Genomic DNA, 18,840 nt, shown 5'->3' on the forward strand with positions numbered 1-18,840 from the left:
CTCCGGCAGCCTGTGCAGCGGCGGCGGCGGTGGTGGTGGCAAGCCCTGCGCGCTCCGGCGCCGCTTCCTCCTCGCCCTCCTTCTCCCGAGAGTTCCTCTGTGCAGGGCTGGCGCTCGCGGGGAGGCGCGGAGGGGAAGGGAGGGGACGGGCGGAGGGGAGCGAGGCGGGCGGGGAGGGCTGAAGAGGTTGGGTGCGCTTGTGCGTTTCACTTTCCCATTGTGAAAGTGGGATGCAACTGGCCCCCTCTTCATCCTCTTCCTCCTCCGCCCTCCACCTCCTGCCCGCGCGCCCTCCCTACCTCCACGCCCATCTCCCCTCCCTTCTTGATTCGGTGAGATAGGGAGGAGGGAGGTCTCGTAATTTGGGTTACTGTGTAGGTGGCCTCTTTCATCTATTCATAACAAAGCTCAGCTGCCTGCCGCGGTCGCCACGGCCGCCACAATCGCCCCTTGGCTCGCCTCGGGCTCCAGGGCGCGTCAACTGTGCACCGAGCGGGCTCCCGCGCCCTTCAACACGCGGGGCTGTTCCAACGCCCGGGTTTTGTTTACGAGAGCAGCGGGAGAGAGATGCAAAGCACCGGGAGCACGCACTCAGGGCGCTAAGGGGTTACAGCTGAGGCCCGGGGCTCTGGCCGCCGAGAAGCTGCGAGGGTGGCTGACAGGTGTGGAGCGGCGGGAGGGAGGCCCCCGGGCAGCGCGCGGGAGACGAGGCTAAGCTGGAGACCCAAGGACTGAGGCGTCCCTGTGAGAGAGGGTGGGCTTCCCCGGGTCAAAGAAATGAGGTGGGGGGAAAGGCAGGCGCCAAGTCTCCGGTCTTGGACAATGCCGGGTCCGGAGCTCTCGTATTTGAAAAGGTTCTCCAATCTCCCATGGCAACCGAGTCGCAGGCTCTCAAACCTCGCACTTAGAAAGTTCTGCTCACTATCTAACCTTAATAAGCATCGCTAACATTCATTGAGCACTTACTACTTGCCAGGTATTGTTCTAAATTGGATGGATTAGACGCATTTAATATCCATGACTACCCTATTAACTAGTGACTGTTATTATCACCCCCCATTTAACAGTGAGGAGAATGATCTGATCGTGGAAGTTATATAACTTGCCCGGGTCCCAGGGCTGGTAAACAGCAGAGCCCAGATTCCAGTCCTATCTTGTTCAGACTCTGTAACCCAGTGCAGCTGTGGCTCTTACAGTACCAGAGATCCTTGGGGGTGTGTGGGGGGGGGCTGGGGGAGGCGAAAGGGAGGGCACCGAGGGACTGTAAAGGCCCCCAAGTTAAATGCTGCAACACTCCCCCCAGTCCACAGATGCCCCGCTGGCTCACCCTTCCCCACTTCTTTCCTTGGGCCCTCAGAGGTCTCACCATCACACCCAAATATCCACAGGGCTGCCTCCAAATCCACCAAAAATATCCATTAAAAACCCCACTGGTACCTAAGGGAAGGTTTATGGTTTCTTTGCAGGGAGCCTCGCAGCAGATCCACAAATGCCTCCTTGTTTCCCCAGGTAGCTAGAATGCCTCTAGCACCACTGACTCGGGTAGATGATCCAAGGTATGTGCACGAGGGATTAAGAGGACCCTGTGTGCATCCTTGGGAATGATCTCTGTCCCTCCCCCAGGCAGTTTCCAGGCCAGAGCCCCCAGGGGGGATAGCTGGTCGCAGCTTTCTTGATGGGCACACAGGCTTCCTCCTGGTACTGAGCTCTCCTGAAGGAACAGCTGTTTCGGGCTTTAAACTTCTGCAACAATGCTTGGGGCTCTCCCCAATGCTGAGGGATGAGACAAGAGCAGTTCTGGAAAGCTTAAAGGAAAGGGGGTAGACATGAGGAGAGGCAAGAGGCAGAAGAGAAATATGTGAGTTTCTTCTGCCTTAGATGTGCAGGGAGAGGATGAGAGCATCATGGCTCTCATATTCTGAATTCCAAGCAGTCATCTTTCCATTCATAGTTTTCTCGTTTGAAATCGGATAACATTATCTTTGCCTGCCAGTAGGCAGCAAATGCTTTCCTGCACGATACAAGGTTGGCTCTTTCTGCTGTGGTGGTGGTGGTGGAGGGGTGAGGAGAGGAGGGTGGGCGAGGAAGGGAAAAGACAGGAGATGCCCAGGTTGCTGTTAATCAGATCTTAGGTAAGGCAAATCCGATGTCCTCTATTCCAAAACAAGCAGTTCTTACTATTCCCTGCCCACCTGAAATGTTATAAGAATTTTTATACTGCTGGGAATGGAAAAAGTACTATCTTAAAGACATTCGTAGAAGCTTGTAGAACCCTTCACAGCATAGTAGGGGACTTGTTTGCTGGTATTCTGATAATTCTCCCTGTGAAGGATGAAGGACACAGTGATCCTCGTGATCCTCGCTGCCGTCGTGAGCTGGCTGTGGCAGTGTTAAATGCTGAGAAGCAACAGTTCGATTCCATTCTGGAGATAGTTTTACTTCACTGGTAACCAAGTAATTTCTCTAAGTCCTGTACAGTTTGGTACAATCAGTAGCAGACCATCTTGGGAGCTATTTGGATTAAACATACTTGATGCGGCGGCATTTTGATCACTACTCAATTCATTGCTGCCTCGTTTTGAAAAAGAAACAACCTTTTAAAAATACTACCAGCAAGAAGCGTAAGTGGCTTTGATGGCTACGGTTTCTTGCCATTCTATGGAACCATGAACGCCATGCTTGAGAGCAGGCTTCTTTTTCCTCCCACTTAATTGTAGGCAGGCTCCCACGGGGAAAGAAATCACAATCAGTGCCTACATTTGGCATAAAAATTGTAGGAGACTAGGAAGCCTGTAAATATATTCATTGCTGATTCTACCCCATTTTGCTAGAAACATGTTTGCCCCTTTCTGATTTTCTTGTGTACTAAAGCTCCACCTTCAGGACACAAGTTCACATTTGAAAAGTGTGGGAAATACAAACAACTGAAACCAATATTTAGGCGCGTGATTCCCTGTATTTTTTATCACTTTCTCCTTCGGATAGGACCGGCTGGCAAAGCTCCCCTCCCCACCTCCTACTGGGTGTCACTCCTCTCATGCACCGGGGACTCCTTGTAACACAACCTGCTGAAACCCAAAAGAAAGGAAGATGGTGTAGATTTATCCTCCAGACAGCGGCCTGCTACCACGGAAACAGGCAGCTTAGACTGATTCCCGGCAGTTTTATTTGGAGCATTCTCTAGATGGGGAAGTCTTCATAATGAGAAAATATCAACTCCCTCAGGCACTGAAGGCAATCTGGGTTAACCAGACCATCCAAAATCAGACTCATTTCTGCTGGACAGGACTTTATAGATTCAGTGGTTTCCTGCTGAGACTGAGGACATTAAGATCTGTTCATTCGGGCAATTGGTCATAGTCACAAGATGGTTATCATTGGTGCTTCGGGTTGTTTTCCTGACTTAAAGAAGAAATCTGACAATGGTTTGTAGGGTGACTGGGCTGGTTGAGATCAAAAGCAACCAAGGTGATTAGTTCTGGAGAGCAACAAATTCTCCATATAGCTACAACATGGCACCCGGTGGGGCAAATAGTAACAGTGTTGTCCTCTGAGGGCCCAAGACAAGCCATTTCCTTCTCCACAGCTTTACTCAAATCTATGTGGTCTTCCACAGCAAGACCCTTATCAACCCCTTTTAGTGACAGACAGGAAAGAGAAATGAGCCAGCCTTCTATCTCGTCTGCTGATGAGTAGATCTTGAAAACTGATAAGATGAAGAGTCTTTTAATAAGTTTGAACTGATGCCGAGAGAGATGAGTTGAAGGCAGTTCAATCAACATGAGAAGCTGGGCAGAGGCAGCACAGTGAAGCTGCGAAGAACTTTGGTCCTGGTCCCTGACCACCCAGCCTGGCTCCCGGCCAGTGACAGGGCTTCTGCGGGCTGCCCAGGGACCTTTGTCCTAGGGCTTGGGGTCCAGTGGTGTTCTTCAGTGGGGGGCGTTTGGGTTCAGCCCCAACACTACCGTTGCTCTCTTCCCGCATCCTGACTTAAGTACATGGTCACCAGCAGACTTACGGTTACAGATGGAAGGATGGATTGGATATACAAAGAAACAATTCTTTACTTAAGGTGCTATGACTTTAAATAAGAGCCTTCACTCACCTTTGGGGATGAATGAGTTCTTGCCCATGGAAAGGATGTAAAAAATCAGGTTTCAAAGAGGATGGTACCATTTGAAAGCAAAATAGAGCGAATCATTGGCCATCCTGGTGTTTTCCCAGACCAGCTGGAGTTCACCCTGCATGAAGCACACAAAATTATCCGTTAATTACTTCTCCAGATTTGGGGTATCTCTGTAACGTGCTGAACAGTCTCCAGGTCACCAGCTTTTCTCTCCCTTTTATGAGATTCAAGTCTCTCCCCACTCACATTTTTCTTGCTGTTCTTTAGAAATACAGAGTAAAAACTCAAGGACTAGATAAAATGCTGATCGCTCTTTAATATTTGTGTTTCCTGCGTCTCTGTTCTCCCATCAGAACCCTGAGGTTCTCTGTCACCATAATCCTAGGCCCTGACTCCTCTGATAACTGGCAGCTTGGCATAAATGCATTCAAAGAGAAGAGTTGCCAGAAAACCAGCCCTCATATTAATAACAACTCAAACTCTTGAAATGAATAGCAGAAGATAAGATAAACACACAGATAACTTCATAGTCACTCATATTTCTGCTTCCTTGAGATTCTGACAGGGAGATGCACTGAGCTGACAGTAAAGTTGCTGGACTTGGCAATGAGCCTTCTGGTGCTCTCCACCAACCATTCTATGTCCATGCCACTCCCTCGGAAGTATTTCTACTGAGAGGGGCAAGAAGCAACTGGCATCAGCTCTGAGCAGGTGTTGTTGATACAGGTTAAATTTGGCCTCAGTCTCAGGGGTAAAGGCAATCCCACTTGTCCCCTGGCTACGGGACAGCCCTAAGAGCAGGGAGGGCCAAACGGCACCTTGGAGAAACACAGTCTCATGCACAGAATCCCATGAAAAACTGTGCATTTATCTCACCTTTCTGCCCCTTCTGAATTCCTTCCTATGTATTTCTTCTTCCCCATCTGGACTGACAGTCCCATTTCTCTCCCCACACCATCTCTCCAGTGTTCTCCATCCTCCTCTGCACCAGATGTTTGACGTGTGTGGGTATCTCCCTTGCCTTTGGCTTCTACTTGAATTCAGCTAGTGGGAGCACCAACAGGAGACCCAGAGGTGCATGGCTAGGATGAGAGCCAAGCATTTACCCTGCCAGCTCCTTTCATGCTCACCTGCAGGTTGGCCATAACTCACCTTCCAGAGACCACAAGTCCAGTGGGCTGCCCTCTCTCATGGTGATAGAGCTGGTCACAGCTAATGACTCCCTAACCCTACTCAGGCCAGCGGAAGTCACTGCTCCTCTCTGTTGCTAACCCTTGCTGGTGTCCACCCATTCTGCTCCCACCTCCACCATATGGCATCTTCATTCCCACAACCATGGAGAGTGCCCTGTTTCCTGAGAGAACCATAATTGCTGAGCCAGCCTCCCTCCACACATGGACCAGGAAGTGGCCAAGATTGCTGTTTACACATGTACCTTCTGCTTGCCCACTGATAGTAAGTACAAAAGACCAGCAGACACAGTGGCTCTTCTAGTCTCGGTCTCCAAAGGTTTGGTTCTTCCAACTCTGCCATGGAAAAAGCTACATTTTTATTCCCTTTATAGAGACCTTCCTACGTTAACTTCAGCCCGGTGGTTCAGACTAATGGAAACCTGACTGGGTAGGCTCATACCTTTTTTCCAGCTAAATCATAAAGTTAAAAGTTTTACCTCAGAGCTAAAGCAGGAACTACTGGGGGCTAAGGGTTCAGAAGGTGGTGGGGACAGGGGGTGGTTATGAGCTCTAAAATACTGCTGAACATTTGAAGTATATTTTCAGATAAGACTCAAAACTGAGCATACTGCTTTTTCTCTTTAGACATTTCTCCTTAAGCTGGAGCTTTGGTTGTCTTTTCAATAGTCTAGAAATTTCGTTTTTATTCATTATTACTGAGCTGGATTATTAAGAGGTTGCCACACTTCCTCATCTCCTGAGTTTGCCTCATCCCACACCCCTGTAATACTGTAAAGCTAAATCAGATACCCCCGTTTCTTCATGGCTGAAGGACAGGCGACATACACTGTGTGTGTTCTGTGGACTAGAAATAGAAACCATCTTGAGCACTGAAGGTGGCGCCTTTTGAGAGGGTCCTTTATTTTTTCCCAGCTCTGACTTCTGCACTTTCATCTGAACCAGCTAATTTGCAACCTGGCTCCCCCTTGTTTACTGGACATTCTTCATGGTGATTAAACATGCACATGGTCAGAGGCAATTCCCCATGCCCCACCATGAAAGCTGCACATTTGGAACATTCTGGAAGTTGTATTGTGAGGAAAGGCACACTTTCATTCAAGTCCAATATTCAAAGACACATTTCTTAGTTTCTTTGATTTGGGATTGTGGAGGGGTGGAATGTGGCCCCTGCAAACTGGATTTCTTGCTGACTGAGGAGACAGCAGAGCTGTTCCAGGCTCATGGGCTGAGTCAAGACCCCTCTGTGGGTGTAGGGTCACGCATGCCCACCCACTGGACCTGGGCTCCGGAACTTGCACTCCCACCTGCCTCACTGCCCACTGTGGGCGGTGGGGTTTGCAACCCCAGTTCACAGAATCCCTTTGTGCGCCCACCTGCTCCTCCCTTGTGGTGCTGCCCCAGCACCTCCAGCACCCCCAGTGCCTGGGGCAGTGCAGCTGAGTAAGTGCTGGGTAAGAGTGGCCATGAGAAGGGTACCGAGCTCTGCACCAGGGCAGCCAGCCAGAGGCAGGGGGACTGGAATCCACCTGCTAGCACCTGCTCCAAGGCTGCTGTGTCCAAACAAAGAGGTGCCTTTTCCCCTAGGCCACTGGTGGCCCCACTTAGGCCTCAGTTCCAGACCCAACACCACTCCTCTGTTACCCCACAGACTCCGGCTCTCCAAGCCTCAGTGCAAGGATCCTAGCTTGGCAATATCAGCATCTACCGCATGAAGGTTCAAGCTATTCACTGAGATAATTACGTGTAAAGCTTCTAACACAATGCCTGGCACAGAGGAAATGCTCGATAAATACCACTGATCAATATTATTTCCCTTATCAGACACCAGGGGTGGTATGCTCTGTTAACCCTTCGCACACACACAGGAAGTTGGCCAGGGCTGCACACACACAGCAGACAGCCCAGGGGCTTAAACATACCAGTCCTTTTCCTCATAGTCCTGGAGCCAACAAGCCTGAAGTCAAGGTGTCAAGCAAAGTTGGCTTCCTGGCAGCTTCTCTCTTTCCCCTGCCTTCAAGTGGACCCCACCTTTTAGAAGGACAGCAGTCATGCTGGATTGGGGGCCACTCTAATGACCTCACGCTACTTCTTTAAAGGTGCAGCATCCTGAGATGCTGCAGGTTTGAATTTCAATATATGGAGTTGCCAGTGACACACCAAGCCCCATAACGCCTTTTCCAAATCCCACCCTTAGGAAAATATTTTAACTAGCATTTCATGGGCTCATGCCAGAGGTGAACACCCTCTCTTGGGCTGGACCAGCACCTCCACTCATCTTCTGCCTCTTACCAGCACTACTCTCAGACCAACCAGTCTTTGTTCCAGCGCACCCTCAGATGGGGCCACATGCTAAGAGCTAGGGCTCTCCTAGAACTGCCTTCCAATTTTAGCAGTGGGATATTCCTTAAATAAGCCAGGCTGTTCATACCTTTGCATGTGCTTTACATCTCATCTAACACATCCTTCCCTCCTTTTCCACCTTGCAAATGCCTGTTCAGTGTCCAAGCCCTGCTTTAAAAGCTACCTTCTCCTGGAGGTCTTTCTGGAAAGTGCACTAGTAGTTCCCTATTACACATTTGTCTTTAAAAAGTTAGGTGAAAAGAGAAAATCAAGTCCTAATTTATCTTTGTGCCACCCCAAAACTAGTACTGGGCTGGTGTACAGTGAGTTTCCATCAATTTATTCCAGAATGGTAATGAGAATCTCTTCTTTTCCAGGCTCCACTCGAGCAGTCTACTCAAACTTGGCTGTTAAATTTGTTTAACTGAACTCATTCCTCCACTTGGTTATGAATTCCATCCTCTGAATTTGAATAGCACTTGATCTGCCAGTCTAGTATTTAAATCTTGCAATTTACATTATACACGACACACTGGTTGTATGGACACCTCTCCTACTTAATTGTAATTTCCCTAAGGTCAGGAATAGTCTCTTCTTCTTTGGTTTATCTCCATAATTTCTCAAACTTGATGTTCATTATCTCTTCATACCTTTAACAAATACTTCCTGAGCACCTCCCATATGCTAAGCATGTGTTGACAACAGGGATGTGGTTGAGCAGCTCTGATGGTTCCAACCTTATCTGATCTACTGTACTGGGCCTAATGCAGACTCAATGTCAACACATTGGTGGGTTGTATGCTAAAGACTGTTAACTTTTGGGGGGCAGGGCTCACTCACCGGCATACCCAATGATTTCATCTAGCACACATCTAGAATGTATAGGATTGATTATTTTGTTGAGGCAGAGAACATAATATCCAACCCCCAAAATGTTATTGACCGGGTGGAGGAACAAGCATCGAACGAAAGTCTGAGCATTGCTTTTGGCTTATTTGTTAATTTACAACACCTTTCAAACTTTGTTTGAGAATGGTTTTGTGTTGAAAAGGGAAGATTCATACTGTAATTATGTTAGACAAGCTTATTATAATTATAATAATTATCAACTGAGTGCCAATAATACTTTAAGAACTCCACTGAGCATTCAGATCACACTAGTGTCTAACAGGTATTTAAAATTAAGCTCTTTAAAATGGAAAGGGCACCGAGTCAGCATTTTCTATTTTTTAATAAGCAAAGATTCTAACAAAAGCCCTCTTTGATGGTGGAAACTTTTGTTTACAATAAAAATTTTCATCTAAAATGCTCAGTGGATCCCTTCTAAATCCAAGGAGAATTTAAACAATTTTCTGTACTGAACTTTGAGTGATATTCTCTCATCTGTTTGAAAAATATGACAACATGCCAGGTCTCTGAGCCCCTACAGAATATGAGGCATGCCCATCAACAGACAAGCAAATATTCATGGGTTCATCATTCCATTATGTATGGAAAAAGCCAACCTTTAATTGCACACCTGAATTCCCCCTAGTGGATGCAAAAGGTACTTGATGGGGAAAAAAATACACATCTCTACCTGAGGGAGCCTGTAGGTACTGTGGTTTACAAGCTTTCATTCCTCCTTAGCATCTGTTCCCCAAAGTTGGAAGTATGTCACTGATTAATAAAGGTTTGATTAGCACTCCTCTTTCTATCTAGTATCCATAGTAATTAAGGTGTTTGCCTGAAGGCTTGCAAATGCAGCATGAAATTACAGTCAGCCCAGAGCACAGCAATAAAATGAACATTCTTTAAAACAACACCTCCTGATTTCCATAGGACACTCCCCAAATCAAACTCTCAACTGTAACTATTTTGGTCCAAATTGACATGGTACCTTCATCCAAATCATGAAAAAAATTGTCTTTCTTCAGAGAACTCTATTAATAACCATGTCAGTGGCCAACTACTTAAACATGTGCTTTTGAATATTGTCCAAATTTGATTTTAAGTGTCAATGTCTGCTACATTTTTTTAAAAGATTTATTTATTTGTACATACAGAACTGGGGTACAGGCCAGAGGCTCTGGGGTGGCGAGAGGCTTCACCAGAGACAGAGTAGGGAGCAGAACAGGCAGATCAACAAAGTACACTGCTGAGGGGAGCAGCAGGCGGGTCAGGAGAGGTCTGCCTCGCCATGTGGTCACCTCCCGGGATGGGGATCGAACTCATGCTGAAGTGGCTTTAGCTTCTTTGTGCTGTACTTTAACCCACTGCGCCACCAGGGAGGGCCTGTGGAGTGCTGCTTACTTCATTCTATGCATTGGTTGACTGAGGGCACAGCATTAGGTAACAGAGGGTGAAGGGAAAGCAGAAACAGCTGTGAGCGGGTAACCGACTCTGACATGCCAGGGTCCTCTATCTTCCCTCTTCCTACCTACCCCCTTAAATTTTGATATGTAGGGGGTCATCGCAACTGTTTTTACCTGCCTGAAATGCTTTACTACCCCTGGCCTTCTGATCATAGAACCTGTCCTTGAACCCCACTTCCAGCCAGAGCTCGGTATATGACACAGGTCTGGCCAATCCCAGTGTCCCCTATCTGTGTGCTGGTATCAGGACAGGTCCTGTGACCTGTGACCGAGACAATGGCAATCAGTTCTTCCCAGGGCTTGTTACAGGGAAGGTAGGTGACAGTCTTTTACTGCAGTGGCTAATCTAGGACCACCAGTGACCTTGTTCTCCATTCAGTGGAAAAGACCTGTCTGAAGAGGAGACAAGGGGCCAATGTCAAGAAAGAAGCGGAGATGAGGCTGACATTGAGAGAGAGAAAAGGGGAGAGAGACCCAGAGAAAGCCAGTGAGAGTGGGTTCTACCAGGACTGATCAACGAACAAGTCCACTGACTTGACCTCCCTAAGATTTCTGATGTCTTAGATCACTTGTTTTCTCATTTCTCCTTAGTCTGGTCCTTCATCACGTCTGTTATCCCTGGCCCCAGACTCGTTTTTCCATTTCCTCCAATGCAGCCTTTGCTGTGTCCTCCTTTTTTCCCAAAATGGAAAGCTGATCAGGTTGCTTCCTGCTTGAAAGCCTTCAATGACTCTTGATTATCTCCTGCTCTTTTTCTGTCATGCCCCATCAGGTTCCACTCTCCTATCTCCTAGTCCCACGCCCAGCCATGCACTCCTGGGGGTGGGGGGTACGGGGGGCTGTCTAGGCGCCCTGGATCTGCCTAGCAGTCCCAAGGGCTAGGAGGCAGCACAGTATCTCAGCACCCCACAGGGCCTATTTGTTGGGATGCTCTGATTTAGGAGTGGCAGCTTATACTTCTCAGCTTCACACATAAAGTCCCTGCCGCCTGTCTGTCCAAAAAATGCATCCCGGCAATCCTTGGTGGCACAATGGGTTAGGACGCAGCACTGCAAGCTGACCATAGCTACTTCAATGCGAGTTTGATCCAGGCCCCAGAGGTGATCTACATGGCAGACCTTGCCCATCCCACCTGCTGTTCCCCTCAGCAGTGTAATTTATCAATCTGCCTATTCTGCTCCTCACTCTGGTGAAGGCTCTCACCACTCTTGTGCCTCCAGTCTGTATCCCAGTTCTGTATGCATGAATGAAAACTCTTTAAAAAAGTGCATCCTGGGCCCTCCCGGGTGGCACAGCGGGTTGCAGCACTGCACTGGTGAAGTTAAGCCGAGTTGTGGCGGCTTCAGTACAAGTTCGATCTCCAGCCCCAAAGCTGACCCACATGGCACAAGAGACCTCTCCTGCTCGCCCGCCGCTCCCTTTGGCAGTGTACTTTGTCGAGCTGCCTGTTCTGCTCCCCACTCTGTCTCTGGTGAATCCTCTCACCACCCCTGCACCTCTGGCTGTACCCCATTTCTGTATGCACAAATAAATAAATCTTTGAACAATTTTTTTAAATCTTTAAAAAAAATGCATGCTATTCTTTCACGTGCTCGTGGTTGTGCTCTGAGGTGAGCTAACAGGCTGGAGCTATGCAGGGCTGGAGCCTGGGATTCTGAGGCATCTATTGTCATGGGCTATATGCCTGGGGCCTTTCATTGTCCTTTTGTTCTGTCTCATGGAGGTGGTAGACTTCCATAGAAGGATGAAAACCCACTTCCTGTTCCTAGGACAGTACTTTACAAGTACTCTGACTGAAGATTTATAACATTTAAGGCATTATTAAATCATTTTGGGGTCTAGTGAGTGAAACACAGAACAGAGAAGAAAACTGCTTTAGCTGGGGGAGATGAATACAGAAGAGCAGGCAGAACATTCTCAAGGATGTCCCCTGGGTGTCCCCCAAATGACTGAAGACTTTGAAGAGTTCAAAAATGAGTCCCAAGATCCTTTACCCTACTCAACACACATTTCCTCTCCTCGCCTTCTTTCTACTATTAGAACCCCAGAACCAGGGGTAATCAGCCGGTGAAGTGCAGGAGAATTAGTTATGTGATCTTTTTGGTATCTAACTGGAGAGATCTGTGAAAAATAGTTTGCAGAAGTTATGTGTATCAGTTACGAAGGGCTTAGTTATAAGGGGAAAACTATCTCACCACTTGCATCATCGACAAGTAGGGGTTAACTTCTCACACAGAAAGTCCCACAGCCAGAGTTGGTTGCTATTCAGTGTTACTATCAAAGAGCCTCCAGGCTCTGATTATCTTTCTGCTGTCACAGGATAGCTGCCACAGCTGAAAATATCATCATAATTTTCAGGACAAGAGGGGAAAGCAAGCTTTCTCTCAGCCAGACACTGCCTTTTTATGGCCAAAGGGAAGGCTCTGAGTCAACTTCTGCTAATTTCTCCCTGGTCACAGTGTTCACCTGCCTGCTCTGGACCAATCCTGGCAAAGAGGAAACATCTGCTCAGGACTGGTCCAGGTTGACTCTTGCTTGGCTCCTTAGCCTGGGTCCTTGAGCTCACCCCAGACACAACAGCAGGGTTCTCTCAGTAGGAAAGGAGGGCATGAGAGGAAGTGGGTTCTGCGGAGGTAACGAATGAGCAGCATCTTCTCTTACCCTGACTCCCCAGAAATGACCACTCCTTCTTTGGTGCCACCCACATATGTGGTTCATCCCCCCCTATTTTTGCTCTCATTATAGTCCTTTGCCATATGCTTGCCTGGTGTTTCTATGGCCCCAGACTCCTGGGGGAGTGGGGCAGGAGTGGTTATTTCATCTTCATCTTTGTCTCCAGTGTTTATAGAGCGTGATGTCTAACACGTAGTAAGTACTCAGAGTTTGGGGAATTGGTATTGCATAAACAAATCCAACACAGAAAATGATCATGTTAGCAATGGCATCTTCAAGCAGGAAAGCCCACTAAGTATTCACAGTAGACAGCTGTTTAAATCAGCCACACCTATTTACTGTGGGTCTATTGTCTGCCAATCACCAGGGGCAACTTAGAAGGATAACACAAGCCCTCGAACTCCAAGAGAGGGTGCACAGCAAAGATAAGTAACAATACAAAGTAACATCTGATAGGTGTCTCATTAGAGCTACAGGGGTGCAGCGGCAGGGGAGGCAAAGGACACGGAAACAGGGGTACATGGTAATTAAAATCCACAGGCAATTCAAAACCTTAATTTAATCAATGCTTTCTACCTCCGACCACCCCCAACTTCTTCGCCATATAAGAAAATTGTCAGATTTGAATGTCACGTCCCCTGGGTACCCTGCCTGTCTGCGCACCTGTGACCCAGTAGCACACAGAACACGGGCACAGAGGAAACCAGGGAGAAAAGGGGACACTGGTGGTTCACACTCAAAGTTGGCTCGAAAATAACTGAAAGCGGATACAGTTTTAACCAGCAAGCTGAGGGTCAAATGATTCCATATTTCATAACTGTACTGCACTGGAGGTTTTTGTGAAGGCGGGTTGCTGGAAGACAGCTAACTAAAACCACGTGAGGGGCACAGGAAAATGCATTAACTGATTCATTCTATATGTTCCTTGCTGTCGGGAGGCTTTGTTTTCGCAATGGGCAACACTGAAATCACCCAGGGTGACATGGACAATGGTGGGGGGTCTCTAAAAGGTTCCTAACATTTTCGCGTGGTGGCTGCACGGGGACAATTTTGACAAGCGAGGTGAAGTCCATGGACTTTCCTCAGCATGTTTTAAAAATTTAAAAACACTTGTCTCAATCAAAAGATACAAAAATACACAGAGTTACCAAGGAAGACAGCTGAACTACAATTATAAAATAATAAAATTTGGGCTTGGTAACAGATGTATTTCTTTAGTAACACTGTTAATAATGAGACCTAGCTGCACCTGGAAAATTCCCTCATGATCTGAAGTAGAGATACTGTATACAGAGCGCTTCCTGCAACAACTCTCATGTGATTTGCAAAGACTGGTGATTTCTCTTAGTGACAAAGTCACAGGCGGTCCTCTTACTATTCCAGTTTGTTACTGACATCCACAATGGAAGGGAATGCTAACTTCCACGGTGAGAGAAAATAAAGATACTATCTTGCTTCACCAAGTTCACAGACCCTGTTTAAAAACTGCTGTCGCGGGGCCCTCCGTGGTAGCACAATGGGTTAAAGTGCAGCACTGTGAAGCAGATCCACAGTCACTGCAGCACCTGTTCAATCCCTCTCCGGAGCTGACCCACATGGCGCGGCAGACCTCTCCTGACCCGCCCGCTGCTCCCTCAGCAGTGTACTTTGTCAATCTGCCTGTTCTGCTCCCCATTCTGTCTCTGGTGAATCCTCTCACCACCCCTGCACCTCTGGCCTGTGCCTCAGTTCTGTATGCATAAATGAACAAATCTGAAAAAGTAAACAACACTGTCCAGAGCTCTTTACCACCTAGATGGTCATCACGTTGAAAACCATGGTCGGCCTGTGCTGTCCTACCCCTGGTGAACAACACAGGTTTAGGACATCATCTCCAGCTATTTGAATAATCACACTACAGTTTAGGTTCTGCTTTCAAACTAGGCTCTTCGAAAGGTAGATTCAACAACAGGAGGGAAAGAGCCTCTCAGGTCACTCACTGGAAAAACCGTCATCAGACGTGCTCCCAGTAACTGTCCTCGGCGTGATTTTCTCGAACCTCGCTTGGTGCTAATGTTTTCGGATGACTGAGTAGTCGCCGGACCCTTTGCATCCTCTTGTGGTATTCTTGCCTCATGAGATGTGGACATTTCAGATATAGGAAATGGTTCAGGAAGCAGAAATTCACTCTCCTCCTACAGAAGCTCTTTGATGGCTCATTGCATGAAGTTGCTCTTTGAACATGGATAAGGGATGAGGCAGGTACCCCTGGAAGGGGAATTTTTTGCCCATTTAAACACAAACGAGGGGTCCCTGTAATTTTTCATCTCCCCCGCTCACCACCCCCCCCCTCCCAGTACAAAGCTGCAATCCTAATGGCCCAGTCAGTTGCTTAGGGGGCTTGAGCCCAGTTCCCCTTTCCTGCTTATTTCAGTGTTTACCTAAAGGGGCAGGGGACGAGTGAGCACCAGGGGAAGTGTGTCAACACTGTCAGGAGGGCCTGGCACTTCACTGTTGTTGCAAACACGAAGTTCCTCCTCAGCTTTGAAATACGCACATTCGGGGCCAATTCCCCTTCAATTATTGCCCCCCCCCACTTTTTTTACTAGGTATGTTTTCAAAGATTATCTTCCATTCCTTCCATTTTCTAAAAAAAAAAAGGCATAAATCTATTTGATGCTAAATCTACATCGAAAGAGTAAGTAATTAGGGGGAAAAAAGAAAAAAAACCAGATGATCTGGGAGAAAAAAAAATCTCAGGCAAATCATATTTATGAAGTCAACGTATTCCAAAATCTGGAGCTGTTCCATCTTCATATCAAAAAGGCTTTTGGCCAGTTCTTTACACACTTATTATTTAAAAAGCAAAAAATAAACTAAGGTTAAGAGCAGACCTGCTGGGTGGCAGGCACTGGACAGGGTCGTATTCTTCCTGATCAGCAGTAGCCAAGCGAATGTGTATTTGTATTTCGATTATAAGTCAAGCACAGCATATGCTCTATTCTATTACAGCCATGTGTGTGTGCTTCTTTGAATTTCTGAATCTGGTGTTGGCATCTCCAGGGTCATTCTGGACCATGAGTAGGTTCTCAATCAACATTTACTGCACTGAATGGAATTTAGAGAGGTAGAACCAGCTAGCAAGGATGCAGCAAATTATTTTCCTATAAAACCTGATCAGCAGTTTTAAAAGATCTTCCACCTGTCACTTGGAGAAACTAATTAAAAATTTTTTAAAATTTACAAATCACACAGAGGAGAGCTTACTAAGGCAGGTCTAACTGCAGTGGAAGGGGTCTGTTAGCGTCGAAAATGCTCAATATGCCACTGCTGGATAATTACTGAAGCAGCACTGTTACATACTGACTTGCGTAGCTCCTTGTCTTTAAAGCAGAGACATGAACAGAACCTCCACTGTGGAGCTGTGGTGAGGATGGATGTATTCGCACAACACAATATGAATGGCGCCGGCGTGAGTAAGTGCTAGGAATGGGCTCGGTACTTCTCATTCTGTACTAGCAGAAATAACAAAGGAGGCAAGGTGAGAGAAACCTGAGTCACTGGGGCAGAGAAAAGGAAAAACTTAAATCCTAGAGCTTCTGGTGCACAGTCTTCACATGCAATTTCTACCCGGCTGTCTGGAACAAGTGTCCTCATCACTTCACGTGGCTGGTCCCCGCTTCTCCTTAGTCTCAGCTTAAAAGTCCTGCTCAGGTCCTCCCTGGTGGCGCAGCAGGTTAAAGCACTGCACTGAGAAGCTAAAAAGCCACCTCCGCATGAGTTCAATTCCTGCCTGCCCTGGAGGAGACCACATGGCGTGGCAGACCTCTCCTGGCCTGCCTGCTGCTCCCCTCAGCAGTGTACTTCGTTGATCTGCCTGTTCTGCTCCCCACTCTGTCTCTGGTGAAGCCTCTCACCACCCCCAAGCCTCTGGCCTGTACCCCAGTTCTGTATGTACAAATAAATAAATCTTTAAAAAAAAAAAGTCCTGCTCAGACAAGTGCAGTCTCTAATGTAGGTGAGGACAATGGTTTCTCCTTCCAGCACATTGAACATCCCGCTGGAGCATCGTGCTATATGTTCCCTGCCCATTGCCTGTCTCTGGTGCAGACTGTCCATTCCACAAAGGTGGGAACTGGTGTGTTATCCACTATCCTCCCTTCCTGGCAAAGTGCAAGTCACTTACCAGATGCTCAGGGATGTATGTATCAGTGTTCCTGCTGCACACCAGTGGAATAAATGAATGCACAGTTACCTCCACTGAAGGTATGTACGTGGCCTACAGAGACTTGCTTCTCAAAACCTCATCTGTGCTAACCCAAGTGACCCCACGCACTAGATTGTAACCCACCATTTTATTCCTTTATAGCTCCTTCCAGGATCCTGGGGTTTGTGTATCCCACTTCCAGGGAATTTTAAGCAAGTCCTACATTACCGTAGGACTTAATATCTTGACTAGGTTCTTGGAAACTGCCTTTAAAGACAAGTACAATGTCTCCAGGTCTTCCCTGTTTTGGTAAACATTAGCCAGGGTTCTGCAATGGGTAGAATTTTCTTTGTTTTTGTTTTCTTGTCACATTCCAATGAAATGGCATTGAATGGAACAACATTACTGAGGGATCTGCTTGCTTTACTTCCTAGTTTTAGTAGGATTTACAAAGTGGGGGAGGTTTAAGATGGCAGGGGGTGTTACCCTGAGATCAGCCAGGGTGTAAAAGTGGAGAGAGGACAAGAATTTGAGGGCTCACCACCCTTTTACTAAGAAACACTTCCTTTTTGAGACTTCCTGGGGAGGCAAGAATCACATGCCCAAACCTCAAAGTTTGGGTAATGAGCAGTGCCCTAAAAATCATCGAGCAGATTCAGACACCCCAGGGTAAAATAACAGAACATCTTGGATGTCTTTAAGTTAAAGGTGAGATGTGGAAGGAAGGAGAAAATGAAAGAGTAGTCTTTGTACAGATTCCCTAATCATACTGGAGCCAACACAGACAAAACTTAGGGAAGGAAGGGACAGAGAACCAGGTGCTGAAGTGCCTATTCTTGCAGGCAAAGTAGAAATAGCAGCCCCACCTGGAAAATGATCAGCAGGAACAGGCTGTCAGCTCCGCTCCTGTGCCACAGCCACCAGTGCATGGGGTGCCCGCCCCAGCGCCCCCAGACCGGGCTGCGGGAGCCTTGCTCCTGCTCACTCAGCCCTCCCCTAGACAGAAGACGCAGTCCCTGCAGCCAAGGTAACCACCGAAGACACCAATGGGTGTGAACCAGATCTGGGCGGTAGCTGGCTCAAATTGCACCAATTCTGAGTTCCAAAAGGGCACCCACCCCTTTTCAAGACACTTCACTTACATCTGTGGGAAGTTGTCATGGACTGATCTACTGCAGCATGACCCTTGACTGCATCTGCCAGAAAACTGTAGCGATAAGTATACTGTGCTTATCAGATCAGCTGTGCTTACAGTAAATGGTGATCCTCAGGTGAGGCGCTCTTGTGCAGTGCTCAACTTGGCATAACTGGATGGGGCAGTCCTGTGAGAATCCCCAAATTCTCAGGTGTTCTCCACCTGTGCATAACCTATCAGGTGAGCAGATATTCTCTGGGGTTCCACTCACTGTAGCAATCTCTTAGCCTAAGGAAGTCCGTGGAGTTGATGGTGAGGGTTGTGATTTTTCTAGGGTTATTCTGTTGTATCTTGGTAATTCACACAAGCTCCCTGAAGGCACAGTGAATGGCTGCATTTTCACACTTGTTTAAGGAGCAGAGGTCCAGCCCTATCCAAGAGTTTCTGGCTCTCTGGGCCTGGGACAGAATCGTGATAACGATTTTTGATAGTAATTTTGGTAGGAGCTAAAGTTTGAGGGGATCTATCTTGGGGAAAGGAACTTGAATTTGATGCATAAGAAGTTCACAACACTGGCACCAGGTCTACCGAACGCTTTACTTCCTCTTCCCAGTATCATTAATCCTTTGCAAAATCATGATCCTAATACATTTCTTTTACTGCTATGGCCAATCTGTGATGCACTGAATACACAAAAATGTAATTAATAGAAATAAAACATATCTGTTTGCCAGGGAGGTAAAGCCAAGGAGTGAAGCATTTTTGATTATCTGTGTAGATCTGGGGTTTGTATGTAGTTAAGATTCAATGGCATTTTGCACGTGTGTGTATGT

The sequence above is a fragment of the Condylura cristata genome, unplaced genomic scaffold (genome assembly GCF_000260355.1).
Source record: "Condylura cristata isolate star-nosed mole 26May11 unplaced genomic scaffold, ConCri1.0 scaffold00004, whole genome shotgun sequence".
NCBI classification, from domain to species: domain Eukaryota; kingdom Metazoa; phylum Chordata; class Mammalia; order Eulipotyphla; family Talpidae; genus Condylura; species Condylura cristata.